Source organism: Lates calcarifer, linkage group LG14 (assembly GCF_001640805.2).
Source record: "Lates calcarifer isolate ASB-BC8 linkage group LG14, TLL_Latcal_v3, whole genome shotgun sequence".
NCBI classification, from domain to species: Eukaryota; Metazoa; Chordata; class Actinopteri; family Centropomidae; genus Lates; species Lates calcarifer.
The window spans coordinates 12030339-12036338 of NC_066846.1; the positions used below are offsets into that span (position 1 = coordinate 12030339).

General features: G+C 39.0%; 1 non-coding gene across 1 annotated transcript; it reads left to right on the forward strand.

Moving 5' to 3' along the window:
- Window positions 1-772: 772 nt before the first annotated feature.
- On the forward strand, window positions 773-1984 carry LOC108902070 (uncharacterized). The gene is made up of 3 exons (XR_007814528.1): window positions 773-951; window positions 1546-1560; window positions 1861-1984. It is a non-coding gene; the product is annotated as an uncharacterized LOC108902070 (transcript).
- Window positions 1985-6000: the final 4016 nt, after the last annotated feature.

The window sequence follows — 6000 nt, forward strand, 5'->3', positions numbered from 1 at the left end:
ACTCTATAAACTCTAAAACACAACATGCACCACTGCTTACTTTAAGTCTCCACATGCTGCAGAGCAAGAAACATTTAACAAACATTTCTGACTGTCAATCACATAAAACAAACCCAGCAGAGGAAAATGTGTTGCAATATTGTTTCTCCACCCCTCAGAGTTGTTCAAACTTGGATCATAGTCTATACAGTCCATTGTTTCCCATACAAACACAACATAAGTCACCTGGAGCTCAAACCTCAGTGGTTCATTCTCAGAGAGAATCTAAAGTCCAGAAAGTTGCACAGGAGCAGATCATGACTGTTAACTCACAGTTCAGTTCACTGACAACACAAGTCCTCCCTGCTAGTGATTCTGTTACACTATGATTTAGCATTTACCACAATACCATCATCTGCATTTGTGGTTACATGGTTACATCACCAAAGTTGTGTTTTAGTTTAGGATGTGAAGCTCATAAAACCAATATCTATCCAAAGGCCATGATGTTGCTACTGGTACCCACTGTACAAGAGCGAAGCAACTTGATAAGCAGCTGTCTTTTCAGTCTTTGAAAAGTAATGAAAAACTGATTCAGTTACTGCTGGTGGGGGAAAATTTCACTTAACATTCACTTACTGCAGGACTGTTGTATAAAAGTGCATTAGTGTTGGCTATAGTTACCTAATAAACTGCCATACCTTATTGTTGTGCAACTACACGGATGCTTCAGAAGACCACAGGTATCAAGAAAAAACATGTTTGACTGCATGCATGTCCCTAAAAGAAGCTCATGAAGAATTGTATTAATGTCATGTGAAGAGTTCAGTGACGTATGGATTGATAGATGGTATGTAACTGTGGGTGATATACATTTAATACTCTGAGGACAAAGTGAAGGAGTCACTGTTAACATGGCTCTCCACCAGTTTCTGTGTGGCTTCACTGTGGTGATCATTCTCTTATCCAAAGGTAAGAAAGATGGTTTTTCTTTAGACTGTTGCAGATTTTTCTCATTATTTGGCTCATGTCAAGAAAGGAAGGAGAACAAGACAGTTCTCTGGACTTGTCTGCATTTGGGTTGACAACTGCACGAGTAAAAGTAAATAAACTTGGTAAAATTTATCCATCTAGTTACTGTGAAAGGGCCCAATTGGCATATAAATATATTACACCACAGTTAAATCGTTCCCCATCAACCCTTTACATAACCTTATGAGACATCAAAAACAATGCCTGTTTTCTTTGGAACATTCAGTATTAGGAAAATATGAACATCCTTTGGGTCATTATATGGTAATGTTCATAAAGTCTGACCAAATGCTTCAAATGTCATTAGTATTTTGTCGACTGAGCTACAGTGTTAAAATTTTACACTTGTTCATGTTGGAGAAAAGTTTTTTCCCATTGTATTTGCATTTTCTCTGAGTGTTCCTCTGTGTAACTGTGCTACATTCTCATTGGACCTTAGTTCTTTTGTACATTTGCTGGGAACAATTTTGAATTTATCAAACATATTCTGTCTGTGTTTGCTTAACATATTTTTCTCTCTGTTCTAAACTTCAGGTTGTCAGTCACAGGGTAAGCATCCCAAACGTTACAATCTCTTCAAGTTTCAGGTTTTGTTTCCCTCAGGCATCTATAGAGAATGTATCATATAAACAGAACTGACCCTAATATATTTCATGTTTATAGATCAGCTTCCAGATGAACAAAGCAATAATCAGCTGGTTTAGTGATCATTTGTGGCAACAATAAATAATAATAACCCCATGTGAACATGGACTTTTTTTTTTTTTTCATTTCAATAGGCACTGACAGAGCCACTGTGTAACTGAAGTCCCATATAATGTTTAATTCTCATCTCGTCTCTTCTGTCAGACTGCGGCAAAGCTCCCAAAAACACTGGAATTTGGGAGGTGGAGATGCCTCCCCAGGAAGTTGGCCCTGGCAGGCCGAATTGAGAGAAGATGGTAAATACATCTGTGTGGGGTCACTGATTAACGACCAGTGGGTGCTGACAGCTGCTTACTGCATAACAGGGTGAGGACTTACTGTAGTAAGATGTCGTTTATAAACTTTGGTTTGTTGGCAGCAGGACATGCTAGAGTAACACAGACTGGTATATAGATGATTGCTTTATCTTAGTAAAGAATCATCTGGGTTTTATTGAAGTAAGAACATTTTTCCTTTGAGAAAATCTAATTCACATATACAGGCCAGCAGTGTTGTCTCTTTCAATTCTTTTCTCAAGGAAGTGAAAACGCACTTTTGATGTATTTGACAAAACCCATCCAACACGTTTCTTCAGGTGACCTGTCAACATAGTTGTAGCTAATAATTATGGCTCCTGTGCACAGCAAGCAGCTCCACCATCCACATTCCAACTGTGACACACCAGTACAGTATGTTTATGTATCTACAACCAAAAGCAGTGCACAGCACTAACATGCACAACCGGAAAAGACAAGAAGATCCAGTTTTAATCAAACACAATCTACTGATTTAAATTTATTTGGTAAGAAACAGATTAACTGAGTGCAAGATCTGGACCTTTGGCAATGATACATAATATGCAAGTTTTCACATTGTGATCATATCTCAGCCAGCATACAGTCCATATAGACAGACCATATCCTGCGGGAATAATTTAACATTTTGTGGAAAATGTGCTGGACTATAACTCATTACTGTTGCCAGTATGTATTTCCTAAATTGTTGAACCAAGTTGAAAGGTCACCGAACTTCACTGGCAAAAGCTACAAGCAGTAGAGAAAGCTAGCTAAAAAATAAAAAAGCAAAACGTTTGAAAAAAAAAGTACAGAAAAATAAAGGCTGTAAATTGGGCCTACAGTATTACCACTTAAATTCACTGGTATTCAGTTGATACTAGGCTCATTATCAACAGCAGAAACCAAAAAAATTACTCTTTCATTTTTTGTCCTCGAGGGCTCGGAACTTAACAGTTCATCTGGGCCGCCACAACCGGACAGCTCCAAACAACAATGAAGTGTCACGGGGAGTTGCTGAGACGGTTCTCCACCCTTTACGCAGCTTTTCAAAGAACATCGCTCTGCTGAAGCTGTCGGCCTCTGTGAATTTTACTGACTACATAAGACCAGTATGCTTGGCCTCAGAAAACAGCACTTTCCACACTGGGACTAACAACTGGGTCACTGGTTGGCCCTACGGTAAGTTCATATATTGTACAATTAAGGAGAAACATTGCAGTTTGTTTTTCATTACAAGAACTTAAATGTGCCATGGTGCCTACAGTTGTGATCTGTTAAACTGGCTTTGTCTTATTCTTTATTTTATACATTAATCTTAATTACTTAAATTAATTATTCTCATCTTTAAAATCTCTCCAGGTACTTCCACAAACATCCTACGGCAGGTCAACACATCAATAGTGGGAAACAATCAGTGCAGATGCTACTACAAGACTATAATCACAGAGAGCATCATCTGTGCCGTAGCCAAACCTAATGGATGTCAGGTAACCACTGCTATTTGTGTGTTTTGTGTATTTGTAATATTTTGTTGACTGCCAGGGGAGAAATGTATCCTAACAAAGGTGAGAGAAAGTAAGGTAGATATAAGCAGAATAGAAGGGTTTTCCTTTAATTGGTGGAAGACTTAGGTGCACGTATTTGGTGGGGGTGTTCGAGGGTCCTCCCCCAATAAAATTTTACATTTTCTAATTTAAAATATGCAGTTTGGTTCAGGGTAAACAAGCAAAGGTGGCGTGATCAAGGGTTTCTTAACATTAATATGAGATGATGTCTGAGTAAAAGGGGCTTTTGTCTCCCTGAAACTATTGTCAAGTTTGGCCATTCAAAACATCATTACCTACCACTAGTGCTCAAAATTAAAATAATGTTCTATATGTTTATTTCCAAACTTTAACAAGTGGATTTGTGTGTCAGCAGGGTGGACGCTTATGAGGCAGCTCTAAATGATAACCTCTGGCTGTCTAAACAAATATCATTACTTTTTTTCCACAGACTGTCCCAGGGGGACCACTGGTGATCAAAATTAATGATAGCTGGGTCCAGGTTGGAATTTTGTCTTTAGAAATCAGCTGTGTCATCCCTAACTTTCCTGGTATTTACACCCGTGTGTCCCAGTATGAGGAATGGATCAGCAACGTCACCAGCAGCAACAGACCAGGCTTTGTTACCTACACCTCCCCTGGAGTTGACAGCGACCTAAACTATACCTGTCCAACATCACCACCCATCACAACCACCACCACCACAGCCACTAACACCGACACAACTGCTACCACCACTACAGCCACTAACACTGACACAACTGCTACCACCACCACAGCCACTAACACTGACACAACTGCTACCACCACTACAGCCACTAACACCATCACTACAGCCACTAACACCGACACAACTGCTACCACCACCACAGCCACTAATACCATTGCCACCACCCTAGTGATGATAAGGGCGGTGACAGCGTATTTGACGGTGGTGAAAAAGTGATCCACTTCTCTCACTTCACCTCACTCTGTGCTCTTGTTCTCTCTCTCTTTGTACTGGCTGGTGACGCCTGACATGAAAATGTGAAACGATGAATGGTTTAAGATTCTTGTTCCCAAATGTCTCGTTGACTGTTTGATAATGAGTCCTCTTCATATGATAACAGCACAAAAACATTTGTATTGTAGAATATCCATCTATATAACCATGTTCTTCCACTTATCTGAGGTTTGGTTGTGGTGGTGGCGGCAGAGTATTTTCTGTTTTACATATTAAATTCTGATGTCATCTAATCACAAATGGGATTGTTTGACTAAATTGTCTTCACATTAAACTGTTGAAATGTCAGTTTTAAATCTGTATTCTATTAATATATGAATAAAGCTTGGTACTGGGCAGGCTGCTTACAGTGAGTTTATCAGAGCGTTTTGTCTGACAACAGTTCTATCTAGATAAAGCACATTGTAAAACAAAAATAATGCGCTGAAAGATGCTAAAATGCTCTGTAGAGCTAAGGGGGACTGCAGTAAAGTTAATAAAAGCATGTGGCAGATATATTGGCAGGTGACAATCACAGTCATATATGTTTGGATCATCATTTCCAATGACTGCACAATGGCTGTGTTTGATCTGAGACAACACTACCCTGTTGTATACTCTGTACACATTGTACTGCATGGAAATGTACTAACCGAAATATCCAATTTGAGACACAGTAGTCATTTGATTCATTTTTATTTTAAAAATATTGATTAGTGCAACACACATATAAACACACTTGATAACTCATTTTTCCTAAAACGTGCATCACTACAGAGAAATGTGGCCAAATCAAAGTATAAAATCTAGCAGGTCTTATGTAAGAGACGGAAAATTCCCTATAGTTAGATTCCAAATGTGGTTATTATGTGTGTGTCAAATGTCATCTCCCCTTCTGCCACGTCTGTGTCAGCACATCACTTTGTGTATCACATTGTCCTTACATGCCCTTCAAGGTTCACAAACTCACTCCAAAATGAAATTGGGCCATAAGCACCTTATGCTTCACTTCCTCTCACTTTTTCTAAATTTGAATTTTCAAATATTCAGACATGAATGCAACAACTGTCCCCAGCAGGACACTGTAGCTAATATGACAAACACACACTCCAATAAGTACTGGATGATTGGAAAACTAACTAGTAAGCAGCCTGAAGTGACAGAGACGGTCTAATTGTTATTTTGCAGCTGTGGTGCTGTGGTTTTATTATTTTAGTCTCTGTGAAAGTTGCGTTTATGGACTTCTCACACTGTAGCTCACAGGACACAAAGATGACAGAGGGCAGAAGTCACCCTCCTGAAAATAAAGCTGATTTCTCTCTCTGATATAGAAGCAGTTTGTTTCTGTTTCTCCTCTTTTTGTCTGTTTTTTAGGGAGCAACATTAATCATTTTGATTGTACTGAAACTTATTTCCACCAGCATCTTTTTCAACCAGTCCAGAGCGCCAGGAATGAAACATTATTAAAATAGTGTCTCTGCTA